A 15250-nucleotide genomic window follows, 5' to 3' on the forward strand; every position below is an offset into this window, starting at 1 on the left:
GTAGTCCCTCTAGGTTGGGGAAGGAGGGCACACACTTTTGCCTGGGGTCACTGATCTTTTCGGGGGAAGAGAGCCAAGGACAGGTGAGTGAGGGTTGCAGCCCCCAGTCACAGGACACCTGCATCTCAGTCGCCTGGAGCTGCCCCTGTGCTTAACCTCAGACTGCTGGAGGTATACTCTGTTGCCCTCTGGCTTTCTTCCCATCCTATTAAATTGTTTTGATTGCTTTTGCCAAGGAGACAGTGTTAGTAACCTCCGAGGGTGTGCTGCCAGCTACCGTGAGGTCCCGGGACACACGGGATGCTGTTTCCCTAGCCTAACACCCGTTGAGTAGAGTTAGGAAAAAAGTGTCCACTGCTGCCTTGGTGCATCCAGCTGTGGGCTAAAGGAGGTGGAGGGCGGCCCGTCCTTGGAACCAACTTGCCTGTCTCCCAGGGCGCGCCTGCCAGCCCTGGCTGCGCCCTGCCTGGATTCAGATTGTCCCGGACTCCTGCGGGCATCTAGAGCTTCCCGGGTACAGAGGAGTTGCAGTCAGGGACCTCAGACCCTTTTCTTCCTTCCCTCGCTGTCCTCAACGCTTTCACCCTAAGACCCTAGTGCCCACCAGCATCCCTTAATGTGGAGGGCACTGTTCCTCCAAATCCAACCTGCACCCCTAAACTGCAGTTGTCCAATTCCAGAAGCCCTCCCCGGGCTTACCGGACCCTCACCATCTTTTTTCTTAGTTCTTGCCTTCTAGCTCCTTTTTCCGCTCACACCCCCCCCACTCCCCGCCTCAGTTCTTAGCTAGCAGCTTTCTCATGCCCCTACCCCATTTTCGCTACCTTACCCCAGTACAGACCCTCTCTCCACAGGCTCCCTGGTGCCGTCACCTAAGTGAACACTATCGGGGCCAGGGTGACACTATCTCTGGGGTAGAATTATTTGGGAAACTCACCTCCTTCCGGAATTTGCACCCTCCGGAAAGGGGACAGGACTCCCAGAAAGCTGTCTCCGGGGACGGGTTTAGAATCTCCTAGGCCAGTCTGTCGCGCCCCCTCCCCTCCCTCCTTACTCAAGATCTAACTCGGGTCCCTTGCTTGCTTCCCCTGTTTACGCCGCTCTTGGGTCTCCGGGACGCCTACGGTGAGCCCTAGTCTGGACTGGAGCGAGGCAGCCGGCGCGAGCGCAGCCCCTCTTGCGCGCTGGGGCGAGGGGGCTGGCGCGGAGGCGCACCGAGCTCTCCTGCTCGCCCCTCCCTCTCCCGGGACTGGAGGGGGCTGGCGCTGGAGGGAGGGTCCGGCGCTCATCAATTCCGCCGCACCTCCTGAGCAGCGGGTGGGGAGACGAGCGGGGGTGGGGCGGGAGCGTGGGCGAGGATTAAGACTTAAGTCGGGAGAAGTTTGCGCCCAGCTTCATAGCGGGGCGAGAGAGGGCAGGCGCGGCGAAGGTGAGCCTTCCCGACTTTGGGGAAGTAGAAGGAAGCCTGGGGAAAGGGCGCTTGCCCTTTAGGCTATCATCCAACCTGGGGTTGGGTTTAAACCATCACCTAAGGCAGAATTAAAGTGTCAGAAAATCAGGAGGGGGACAGGACAGGGAGTGCTCAAGACTAACGCAGTTTGCTCTCCTGTCAAACTAGGAAAGCCAGCCCCCCAGACTCTGGGTGGGCTGCGCGGCTCGCCGACCTTCCTGGGTTGGAGAGGTGCATCCGCACCTCACCCTGAAGCTTGCATCTCCCGTCCGGGAGATGGGCGCTGAAGCTTGAGTCTCTGCAGCCACCACCTGCGAACGCCCTTCGCTTCTACTGAGTTGTGTCCAGCCACCCAGTGAGAGAATTCCTGGTAAGGAGGGTCTGGGGATGAGCAGGACTTACAGCTTTGGGGGTCCCAGGGATGGCTAAGAATCGAGGTGCCAGAAGGACTTTGCTTTTGGACTTCAAATACAGCAATTTGATTGCATGTTAGAGATTCTCATATAGGATCTATTGGTCTCAGTCGCTTCACTTTACCTCTGATTAAAGAAAAACAGGTGTCCTGGAAGGTGTTACAACTTAGTTTTTCATTGAAGAACTGGTTTGTGACTTTTACAATGTTGTTAATACCAATTTTTTCCTCAAAAGTTGTAATCTCTAGTTTACTGAGTGTAGTAATTATGGGGCTTAAAGTTGTGGATTTTTTTCCCAAAAGGTGTTTATTAAGTAACAAATAGATAGCATTGGCATCTCTAAGATGTGTCATGTTGTTCTGGATATTGGAAATGAGTACAGTAGTGAATGGCGGTGCTTGTTTAGTCATGTTTTACAGAGAATTATTTTCCAACAATCATTTATGCATAGCAGCCATTCTTCACACCTATTAGGAAAAATATGTTGTGTGCATAGTTTCCAAAAGAGGACTCTTTTTCATGATGCTCTTTCCAAGCCTGGGCGAAAGACATCAAGAAAAGCTCCCAAAAAATTAATTCCACTTCCCAAAACATTCATTTTTTCCCCTGAGGTCCAAGGAAATCCAAAGTCAAAAATCAGCAATCCAATTAGATTTGTGATCTATCATGCCAGCTTTATTTAACAAAATTACCCAAGAAAAGTTCTATCTGAAAGCTTTAACCTGAAATTATGTGGTAATATAAGAGACGGCATGATCTTCGGGAGACGGTGAATATTCTGTGACTGTTTGTTGAAATTATTGGGTAACTGAAAGTGAAATGTTCAAAATAAACTAAAGTTTGACCATGTAGTTCCTGAAACTAATCTTTAAATAGCTGACTGTCTAAGTCTGAGTGTGTATTAAATGGTTATAGACAACAAATATTTTAGACACTTAGGCAGATCGGCTTATCATTAAAAACAAAATAGGAATGTCTTTAGTGCTATGGAAGTTATAAAAGTATAATTTGTAATAGTATGTTAGCCTACTGTGTGTTAAAAACTCAGCTTTAAAAGCTGAAATTGCTAGGTATACTAGTATTATGACAGGACTACGATTGAAAACCTTTATAACTTAAGTCAAGATCTCAGTAGATACTCATTTCTATTTAGTATTTTAAAAGCCCTAGCCATCTATCAGCCAGAATTTGTTTTGGTTCACCAATACTTCTAGCCTATAGTTAATTTCGGGAACAGAAGCCACAAGAATAATATTCAGTCATATTGTAAAATGTCCTAAGGTTATTGACCATGCCAACAAACCGAAGACAAGTAAACATGACATCTTCATTTATAACTCACAAGAGCACATAAATGATGTTGGCATTGCATCATTTCATAATTCTTATAGTTGAAAAATTAGCTGCTGAAAATATGATTTGTCTCCCATTTTCTTGCATTTTTGGGACCCAGATAATGAAAAATGGTAAATGGGTAAAAATAGGCTTTGCTTTAATCAATTACAGAATGGAAGCTAAATATTAATGTAGTTGTGCTGTGGCAACTGTGTCCTTGATAAATCTCTCAGTCTTTCTCAATGGTAACATGAATGAAAAGATCATCTTCTGTTGGCTTTTAATAAAGTAACAATTAAATGGGAACAGGGGGCCCGTGATGTTTTCAATGAGAACCTAAATGGTTGTTCTCAACTTGCACTGCAAATTAAAAAAAAAAAAGGATGCCCGACCCTACCCCAAACTAATGAAATCAGAATATCTGGGGAAGAGGTTTGCATTTTGATGTATTTCTTTAGGTAGATCTATTTGTTGTAAGAACTGAGAAACACCAATTGAGATGGTTTCCATGAAATTTGATAAAGGCTGTTAACATTGGGGGGGGTCTTGGTGAACACAAATGCCATTTATTGTATTGCCGTTCTACTCCTTGGATTTCATTAATGTTGGAGGGTGTTGATGAAAATAAATGCTGTTTGTTTTATTGCCAGTCTAATTTTTCTTCATATATATATGTGTATATATATATGCAAATAAAACTTGATTTCCTAATTTAAATAAATTCATTTTATTATTTGATGTTGAATGTTAATCATAACATCTTCCAAGAAAAACATTTTATCCAGCTATTGAGTTTGAAACTTGCCTGGCCATCCAGCTTTAAGAGATTTTTAAAAATAATGCTTTATGACACATAGAATTTGATCTCCTTATGCTATGATGTACATATGTGCAATGTGCACATATGCACCTTTTAGAAAGGTGAGAAGGAGGAAAATAGTCTTCTCGTTGGAATACCAAATAACATTTTGGGTGCCAACTATTTTCTAGTGTTTTCACAAAAATCAGTTGTTTAAAAAAAAAACTCAGAATAGACTTATGAGGTATTAGCTATTATTTTGACTTTGTATATGAGGAAATCAAGGTCCGATTATGTTATTGAACTTGCTCAAAGCCACAAACCAAATAAATTAAAGATGTATTTGAACCCAAGCCTTCTTATTCTGCATCCAATGTTATAATAAAAATATACATTTACAAATGTTTGTATTGTTTGAAATTTAAAGGCAGCATTTATTTAAAAGCAGTCTAGTGGAAGTGGAAAATTCTGGCATGACTCTGCTTTGGTTTGACTCCCGGCTCCATCACCCTCCAGCTGTGTAATTTGGGCAAGTAATTTAACCTTGCCTGCTTAAATTTCCTTAGTAACATGAGGATTTCCCTTTAATAGGATTAAATGGGTTAATATTTGTAAAGCATTTTGATAGATGCCTGGTGCATAGTAGGTTCTATGTAAGTGTTATGTTTTTTTAAGTGTCATTTATTCAGAAAAGATTTGGTTCCTTTATCATATGTCAAGCATTGCAGCAAGCCTGAAAATGTATAGATAAAGAGGTCATATCCCTGTCCGCAAGGATTTTGTGCGCAGTAGAAAATGACAGTACATAAGTAGAACCATTATCCCACTCAGCTATGGGATTTTCTTCCATTTTAATTATAATTAAAAGCATTCTTTTATATGAAAACCATGTGTTTTTCAATGTTAAAATGATCTTCAGAGATCCGTATAATGAGTGCTATAAATCCAAGTGATAATATTTTATGTCACAACAATAGTTAACTTGTTTTCAATTCTATCAAAACACAGAAAGTCATATTATGATATGTTTCTGGCTTCCATTTATCAGATTAGAAAACAGGTTCCAGGTCTTAAAATTTTTATTTTAAAGTAAATCGTAGATTATAGTAGAAAATGTAACTCCTCAATATTACTAAGTGCAGTTGTCTTGAATTGGTTTTCCAAAAACAATGCTGTCTGCCCAGAATGCTTATGGTTTTGTTTTTAAAGAAAAATTAGTTTTTTGAGAAGGAAGAGTGAACCAGGAATACAGGTAAAAGGATCTGATACAGGGCCAGCTCAGCAGACAGACCTCACTGGAGCTGGCCATACTTCCTCCACTGGCTGTGGCTCTGCACAACTGCCCGATACCTGCAGGGCACCTGTGGATATCTGAGGTATCAGACTCTTTTTCCAATAAAAGTCTCTCTTTGTTAAAAATGACATATGAATTAGTACCCTTTGTACAAAAATAACACAGATACTCTGAGCTGAAGGAGTTAATTCTCAAAGAAACGCAATACCTGGTTCCGTGCAATATTTTCAGTTTCTGTAATCAATATTTAACCATTTCATTATGCTAAAATTTCTGTTTGCCAACATATGCCTGTCTTCCCTCTTACCAAATCTCAAGCTACTTCTGATTTTTCCCATTGATGCTGAATTTTTCATCTTCACAGTCTTACTGTAGTTTAAGTCTTTCCTACCATTAAATATTCTCCTAAGAGTCAGCCTCACTCAGTCCCTACGTGCTGACTTCAGTGTTACACAGCATGGTCAGACTTGTTTTCCAAGCTGCAGCATTTTCATTATATATTCTCAGTTATTCAGTGGCTGCTCAGGGCCTTAGATCCCCCATTGCAACCTGATGTTTAAGATGTTTCATGAGAGAATCCTATCTTATCTTTCCTATCCATGACTATTAAGAAAATCTCAGCAGCTCCCTAGTTCTAGTTGTGGAGCTAGAGCAATGCTAGCAACATTGACTCCAGATTGGGAGTCCATCCTTTACTTGCAATGCTGTGCCTTTGCCTGTAAACCTCCATTTACATTTTATTGTCTCAAAATTGGTGCCTGAGTTTGCACACATGTGCACACACATGTGCATTTGTGTGAATCCCTTTATATCAATGATTCAGTTGCTGAGCTTTTTTATTTTGTTTTTCATTTCTCCCCACAGCCATAGTCCCAAAACCCTGCCCTTTATTTGTCTGGTGATTCAGAGTTCAGCATTTCAAATCTTACCTACGTCTGTCCTTCCAAATATATTAATAATGCCTATGTAATGCGGCCAACAAATTTCCATCCTGATTTTAAAACTCAAATTCTTACTAGTCAGAAAATGTTATGACAAATTACAGTTTCTGGCTTCGTGGGGACTGTGAGAGACAGACAAACCAGTAATTATACAACCAAGTGATACATATTGTGATGGAGAGATGCCACAGGTGCTGTGGAAGCGAGAAAGAACGGCACCAACCCATGTTTAGGAATGCTTGCTGGAGAGTCGATCACAAAGGGGTCATGATTCAGCATTGAAATGACAAGCTTTAATTGCTTGAATTAGAAGGGGAAGACATGAAGTGTGTTGCAAGCAGGACACTAGGCTGTAAGAAGGCCTGGAGGCTTAGACAATGCGGTCATTTGGGAAAGTGCAGTAATTTTGGTTGCCTTTCCGGGTTTGCAGAACACAGATCATGCACCAAGAGACTCACCTGCCTGCTGCGCAAAAGGGATTGTATTTTAGCCTAAGGACTGTAGAGGTCCTTAAAAGGGTCTAATGTAGGTGACAGCAATAATCAGATTTGTCATTCTGGTATATCACTCTGATGAAAAAAATGGAAGTATTAAATTGAAAGGGGGATAGATACAAACTAATGGGAAGCCCAAAGCCTTATTGCGGTAACAGAGGGAGAAAGCACTAGGGCCCTGGTTTTGGGAATAGAAAAGGAAATATAAGAAGCAGATTTTTTAAGGGAGTATTTGTGGGATTCAGTGAATATAGAGATTGGAGGTGAGATGAATGATGGAAATGGCTGATTATATAATGGATTCCAGGTTTCTTTCCAAGATAACTGGAGATCTTTGATGGCATTCACTAAGTTCCGACAAGGAATATTTTGGAAAGAGAAAATAAAGAGTTGAATTTTGGGGGGAAATGATGCATTTGGCTTATATATGTAGTAGTGTTTAATATAAGCAGATAAAAAATTGAACCTCAAGAGATATTTCAATACTAGAGATACAGATTTAGCTACCATAAGTGTATCTCTACAGCAGATAACAGTATAGGAACGGAGTATATCACTGTGGAGAAGGAAGAGAAAAAAGGAAAAAAATCAAAGAGAAAATTAAAAAGAAAAGTAAAACATCTAAGACAGAACCCTGGAGCGCACCAATTTTTTAAAGGTAACTAGAAAAAAATCCTGCAAAAAAGACATACATGAAAGACTGACTGGATGAAAGGAAGAAATACAAGAGTAAGTAGTTTTATGGTAGCCAGAGAGGGAAGACAATCACCTCTGCAGAGAGTAACCAGTACATCAAGTGGGACGAGAAAGAGGGATCACAGCAGGCTTAATTCAGCAGTGGTTGGGTGTACATGGAGAAATAAATGGCAAGTGAGGAGAGGGAGACACTGATTGTGCACAAGAACCTCAATCAGGTTGAGATGTACCACTTACTTTATCTCCCATTTTTGAAATTGTACAATCTCTTAAAGTTTAGCTTAAATACTACTTCCCTCTTTTAGCCTTTTCTGGACGACCAATGACCCCTCAGACAAGGTGTATTATTAATTCTGATATCAGTTTTCTTAGCATTTCCAGCAGTCCCATGTGTGGCACCTATAGATAGATAGATACGTATATATAACCTATATATATATTTACTGTTGTGTATTCTTCCCTTTGTTTCTCATTCACTGAAATAAACTAACATAATTGCTTTATTATTACAGTATATTGGGCTAAAAAAAAAGTATGGGTTTTGTATGCCCCAGTCCTCAAGAATAATAATCAAGAAATCTCAATATTTCAGCATAAACAAAACATTTTCCAGCATGTTTATATCCTCAGAAATTGCAGAGATAAAATTTTCAGGCCAAAAATGCCAATTTGGAGATTAAAAATTGCACCATTTTATAATTGTCTGCTAGAATTTTATTTCCCTTTAGCATTGCGGATATCTGTTAATTTTTTTTTCCCTACTAGATTTCGAAGGACAGTTATCCATTTATCCGGTCTTCCCATCACACCCAGGAAACTTTCTGTTCTCTAACAGCAGTGAGTTAAATCTTACCTACATTTAATAATTGTGATGGTGCTTTTTTTCCCTGAAGTGATTTTTTTTGTTACATTGAAGCTTAAATTTTTCTTTTAAGATGTCAATTAGCTATTGCTTCAGAGCTTTCAGATATTTCTCTCTGTGGTACTTCCTCCAAATCAAAAATCCATTCATATTTTTAACTTTATTATTCCCATTCTTCTATTTCAAACTTAAGCTGGAGTCAACCTAAGGAGCCAACCCTGTTTCTTTATTAAGCATTTAAAACAAAGCTTGCGTATTCAGAACACTACATTCAGTGCAAGCCTACAGAACTTTTCCTGTTGTCCCTTTTACCTTTCTTACTTACAAAGTGCATCATCAACCTTCCATAGTTGTGGGTTCCACATCCATGTAGTCTACTAACTGCAGATTGAAAATGTTTTTGTAAGTTACGTCTGTGTGGAATATGCACAGAATTTTTTTTGTCATTTTCCCTAAACAATGCAGTAAAATAACTATTTGTATAGCATTTATATTATTTTAGGAATTATGTGAGGTTTAGAGATGACTTAAAGGATATGAAGGATGTGCGGAGGTTACATGCAAACACTATGCCATTTTGTGCAAAACACTTGAGCATCCACAGATTTTGGTACTGGAACCAATGCCCCATGGGTACAGAAGGGCAGTTCTGCCTCTGCTTCTTCTCTGCCTCTTGCACTAGGCTGATGTGACTTAGGTGCTAGTGGTACTCCCGTATGTGAGGATAAAAGAATTTCCTTCTTATTTTCCCAGCATGGACTAGAGCTCTGGAAGCAACTAATTCTAAATTGTTTGTAAATTTAATCTTCCACAACTAATACATCCTAGATACTAGAGATATAACAAGCTAGTAACAAAATCTGCAGTCATTAATAGAGACCCTACTGTGCTGAATACAGTACTACTCAGTAGCTTCTCAGGATAACCTTATAGAACATTATAAATCCCATTCTGTAGATGAGAAAATAGGGACAGAAATGTCTAGAACTCGCCAAAATTTGTGCATCTCTGAGATGGCAGAGCTAGAACTCAAATCCAAGTTTGCCTAACAGCAAAAGACTATGCGCTCACTGTGTTACTATAGTTGAGGGCATTGAATGATGGCTTAGAAATCTTTCTTTAAGTGTAATTACAGTATTAATTGTCTTGGATGAACAGAGCCTTGAATAACAGATGAAATTAGGAGTTCCTCCTCATGGACATGTCAACCAGTCTCTATGAAGATTTTGAATTTGACTACCCACACAGTTAGTGGGACCAAATTCCAGCCTTTTGGAATGGCCTGAATAGTCCAGGTTCCACCGATATTAGGTTGACATTTCAGACGCTAAGTATATAAGCAGGACATTCCTGCACAGCAATAAAAATGTGAAATATGATCTGGTTCTATAATTTTAGATTTTTATTGTCTGACCAAATCTGCCTATTAAGTAGTCATCAAATGAATTATTAAAATTGTGAACAGTTATAAATTTGGTGACAACCAAATGTAAAAATTATTTATCCATCCCTGGATCCCAAAAGTAGAATGTTTATCCCATAACTATAACAAAAAAAATCTCTCTTTGATAATAAATAATAATAATTTTTTAAAGAAAAGTTTGGCTATCTGAGATTTCCTCTCTAAAGTGTTTTTTATAAAGTCAACTCAGGCAACAAGGGAAAAAGGAAAGGCAAATCATTCTAGTGCCAAATTTAAATTTTAAATTGACTTTACTCATACATTAATTAGCCCAACTTTCAGTTGGGTTGATTAATTTGTTTTTTAATTTGTTTCCAATTTGTTATTTGTTTTGTTTTTAATCTTAAGTGTGACGGATAGAATTCTGGCAACTGTGGTGTCTTGTAGAAAATGCCGGTATTTGTGGACATGAGGGTGGGATCTCGTTAGTATAAGATTCAAAGATGTTCATAGCACAGAGCACACAATAATGCAAATTGCTTTAGCACCTTCTTTCCTGAGCCTACCAAAGGGCCAAAAGGTCAGGACAATATTAGAACACTTTTTCATTCCTAACATCACATAGACTGCAAAGATGACATTAAAGTAAAACCCCAGCAAGGCAAACTAATCGTTGCTTGGGGGCCAATTCAGGAAAAATAATAATTTACTGGGTTGCTTCTTTTCCCATTCAAAATGAAAATAATTTTATTATATCCCATGAGGAAAGTATATATTCTTACAAATTAGATGTATTATTTTAGTGAATAGAAGGTCAATGAGAAACTTGGCTTTTCTTCTTAGCTACTAAAATATTAATATCAGGGCCTATTTGAGAAGTAGCAGCTTGATGTCAACAAATATCAAAATTAGAAGTTATGAGCTCATTGAGCAGCATCTTAATTTGTTAAAAGGCCTTTCTAGCTTTTGAGGTGGTGTATATATATTTGGTAATTAATATTTAACCTTTATTAAGAATCAGGAGTCCAATGCTTTCATTAAAGTGAAGATCAAAGTAAAGATGGCTTAATTTCCCACCAGAAGATGATTATTTTGGGATCCCAGCCTCATGACTACGTCCAGTGCTCTCCCTGAAGAGCCTACAAAGCTGTGGGAAGCAATAAGCATTTGCAGAAAACATATGTGTATCATTGTATTTATACATGAACTTAAAGGAGAGTGAAATATGTGAATAAGAGTGGCTCTCAACTACTTTGTATAAGAGTCAAGAGTCTGTCTCTCATATGCCCTTCCTTCTCCTATTTTGTGCAGCACCTGTAAATCATGTAGTGTTCCTGTTTATTCCAGAAACTTGCCTTCCTAAGGAAAAGCCCCTTGAGTCTTTCCACAAGCTCCTTTTCAACTGTCTTTTACTACTCCCTTGCCCCAAAATCAGTTACTCTTTTTTACTCTAGTCCCACAAATCTTACTTTCTGCTGATAACAGAAAACCCTCACTCCCTTCAAGAAGAAAAACATGTTATATTATCAACGATAATGATGTATTCTTTAACTGAATGTGTTCGGGTCTTAATTCTCAATCTTAAAGATTTATGCTAAAGGATAGTAAAGGCTTAGATATTGGACACAATAGCTAAGGTAGTACCTTACCATGCATTATGCAAGACTATCTGAAAGAAGAGGGGTATGCTGCCATTCTAACCATGGTAGTTTTCCATGATGCACAGCAGACTCTAAGAAATCAACTGATGGTGATGAGACTTAACCAGATCAAATCTAGACAGAGCTAAGTGTAAAACATTAAAAACACCTGATCCCCAGCAAAGTATGTTTTATTTTTTAAAGAAAAGCGTGTTTTTAAAAAGAAGCCATGGATACAAAATAAATTTATTGCAGCATTTCAATGATAATGGTACTAATGTAATAATAACTGACACTTACATATCACTTACTGTGAGTCAGGAGTATTCAATGCCTGTTATAGACCTTCCTGTATTTTATGTCCACAGCATCCCAAGGTAAGTACTATTATCACCCCCTTTCTAAAAGAAGAAGCTGAAGCATGGAGAGGTAAGTAACCTATGGAAGAACACAGCTAACACACAACGAATTTGGAAATGAAACCAAGGAGGTCTGGCTCCATAGTGTAAGTAAATCAGAAAAAGGAAATGTGCTTATAATAAATTTATGACAGCAAAAATTCTGTTACTCTAAAGTAAAGTGTCTTTCACTTTTGCATTTTGTGTGTCTTTGAACAATAGATCCATGGATTTCATTCTTTTTCTGGGAATTAAATAGTGGGGTTTTCTTTATTTTATCTAAATATTAACCTATGCAGCTGTCATGTGTTAAACCTGAGCTTATAGTATTCCACTCTGCACTGTTGTTTACCAGAAGGGGAAATTGTGTTTTACCAAGTTGACAATCTCATTCATAAAAAGGCCAAATGCAAACAATCTAATTTATGATTTCAAAGATACTATTTATACTAAAAAATACAAAACACAACTCTTAACAGAACATGGCCTTGAAGAGAATTTCAAAACTGATCAAAGCACATTGTATGCATATATGGCAATAAAACAGTGAATCACCTTTGTACAATTAATATATGCTAATTATAAAAATAAAATTTTTCAATGAAAGTTAAGGCTGGAGGCATGGCTCAAGTGACAGAGCCTAGCAAGTGTAAGGCCCTGAGTTCAAACCCCAGTACCACCAAAAACAAAAACATGAAAACAAAAAGAAAAGAAAATTAGTCAGAAACTCATGGAGTGTGTGGTTTTAATGGTGTGGAAGGAAAAAAAAAAGTGGTCCAAAAATGGCAAGTCAAAATACATTGAATCTTAATTAGTCTAAAAATAGTGAAGTTTCCTATTCACTCACTTGGAGATGATAAACTTTCCAAGATCTATTTTGGAGCATGGCAGTTCTTTTCCATGTCCTCTGCAAGGGCTCATTTCCCTATATGATGACCACCTTGGCACTCTGTGTACTTGTGCAACAGGAAGAATGGGGAGAGTTCTTATACTCAGAGGAAACCATGTGTACTGCATGGTCTTTTGTAAATGTTTTATTTACCATATCTATAAAGTTCATTTCTTTTCTAATGTTAATTTCAGCTTTTATTTACAGTTCTTAAATGTTTCATACATCTCGTGTAACATGTTCAATCCAAAGCTTTTTCCCCCTCTATTTGCTATTGATACTGTTTAAGATTAGTGAAAGAAAGATATAAAACCTAAGTCTTTACATTGAATTATCCAATTTTCCTGGGAATTAGGAAATTATTAATTCATCATCAAAAAGCTAAGATTTGTACCAGTACAGGCTGATTTTACCCCTCCATCTTACCCCATTACTGTCCAGAATCTTCCAACTGGCCAAACTTCAAAAAAGAAATCACCAACTCCCACACATAATCACGGTGGCAATCAGTGAGCCATAGGTGTGGGAGATGACTATGCTGCTGGACACCCAGAAATATTAACTGAGGTGGCAGGGAAACTGGAGATTTCTTCTTTATTATAATATCGTCATCATTTTTCTTTTCTTTTTACAACATTTTTAAGCAGAACTCCAGAATAGATAGCATATATTATTACTGGGCTTCACATATATGCCAAACTATATACAAACTTGCACTGCTTTATTTAGGTTGCACAGCAGCTCTGAAGGTGAGATATGCTTATTTTATAGATACAAAGATTGAAAATCAAAGGAGCTAAATAAATGAATAAGAAGGACCAACATAATGATTATAATATTAATATATTAGCCATAAGTTAATTTTAAATATTTATTAAGGATTTACTATGAAGGTTCTTGACGGATTGTTTCACTTAATCTTCACAATAATCACAGCCATTATAGTTATACCCATTTCACCTCCATGGAATGGTGAGGCTTAGAGACATAATGAAAGGTCATTTAGGTAGAAGCAGAGACAGGATTTCACCCTGAACAGTCTCCCACACAGCCTGGGGTCTGATTGTTGCCTCTATGCATACCTGAGATAGAGCATATATCCCCACCCAGGTCTGTTTGCTGCTCTGACTATGATTGTTCTGTCCCATACAACTTTTAATCTAAAACAGTTGTCCCAGCCAGGGTCTGAGGGGCCATGTGATCCATGACAGGATTTCACTGTCTGGCAGAAAAGTGAAAATATTAAAGACAATATCAAGAGTTTCTTTTACTACTTCAGTGCATTCAACTTAAAGGATTGCCCTTGGTTCCGAGAATATGTTTTTCCTTTTCTGGAACAAAAATATCCCTTCTTTTTTATCTAATGATGGAGATAGTAAATGATAGTTATTTAAAAACGTTTTCATTAAAATTATAAATTTGACAGCCCTAGGCTATCTGCCTCATATTGGGGACAAGGAAGAGGGACTTGTACTTAATTCATAAACTGTAAAAATCTGAGCTCTTCTGAAAAGTGAAAAGAATGTTAGGATGAAGGAGGTGGTATCCAAAGCATATTTCACAAGTTTGCCCAAGATTTAAGCCTTATGCAAGTTGAATTTGAAAGGGAGTATTACCAGTTATGCATGCATCACTGTAGGATAGCACTTTCCACGCACACAGCACCTGAACCTTGGTTGAGTCACGTGCACACAGCCTGTTCAGCATCTTATTTCATACGCACTCATCACTCCATGAGGTAGTGTTACTCCATCAGCAAGGATGCTGGCTTGGGATACAACAGGGTACACTACTTATTAGGAGTTCTTGTCTTGTATTAGCCTTGGTTTTCTGTAAGGAAGGACTTGTTTCTTCTTAAAGGATTTCCTTTCTTTTTTCTTCCCTTTTTTTCTTTTTTTTTTTTTGACAGTACTGGAATTTGAACTTAGGGCCCCAGGGCTCCCACTCTTTTTGGGGCTTTAATTTATTTTTCAAATGGGAGCTCATTTTTTTGCCTTGGCCAGCCTCAGACTTTGATCTTCCTAACACAGCCTCTCACGAGCTGGGATTACAAATGTAAACCAACACACTGAGCTAATTTATTAAGATAGGATCTCATTAACTTTTTCGCCCAGACTGGCCTCCAGCTGCAACCCTCCCATCTTCACCTCCTGTATAGATGGGATTACAGGCATGTGCCACCACACCAACCCCTCAAAGTATTATTTCATGAATTTTAAATAAGGTAGAAAAAGTGTGAGTACAGGTATATGTAAGTCAATAACTGGTGCTTATTTGGAAGTTTTCTTTTATTTCCCCTGCATATTGAACCCAGAGCCTCATGCATGCTAAGCAAGTACTCTACCACTGAGCTACACCCCCAGCCCCTGTACTATTTTTATAATTATTATAGTCCTTCCAGGTGATAAAGCTACAACTTGGATTAAAACATGAGCTAAAGCAGTTCATCTAGTTAAGTGAGGGGTAGAGCTTGAACTTCACTCTAGCCCTATCCCAATTCTTCTTTTGATTATCCCTCACCTACAATTCATATGAATCACAAACTGGCTTTCTAGTGTCCCATGGCACAATTCCAGGGGTGGTAAGTAAGCACCTGGGACGTGCCATTAACTTAAATGTCTCCATCATTCTGTAGAT

The 15250-nt window shown here is 38.6% G+C and overlaps 1 protein-coding gene across 1 annotated transcript in view; it reads left to right on the forward strand.

The window, feature by feature from the left end:
* Positions 1 to 1365: 1365 nt before the first annotated feature.
* Calcr (calcitonin receptor) overlaps positions 1366 to 15250 on the forward strand; it is a 128685-nt gene continuing 114800 nt past the window's right edge. Inside the window, exons 1-2 of the mRNA XM_020152931.2 lie at positions 1366 to 1429; positions 1619 to 1820. The gene's annotated coding sequence lies outside the window, so the exon portion shown is untranslated. The remainder of the gene's footprint in view (positions 1430 to 1618; positions 1821 to 15250) is intronic.

Source organism: Castor canadensis, chromosome 2 (assembly GCF_047511655.1).
Source record: "Castor canadensis chromosome 2, mCasCan1.hap1v2, whole genome shotgun sequence".
NCBI classification, from domain to species: domain Eukaryota; kingdom Metazoa; phylum Chordata; class Mammalia; order Rodentia; family Castoridae; genus Castor; species Castor canadensis.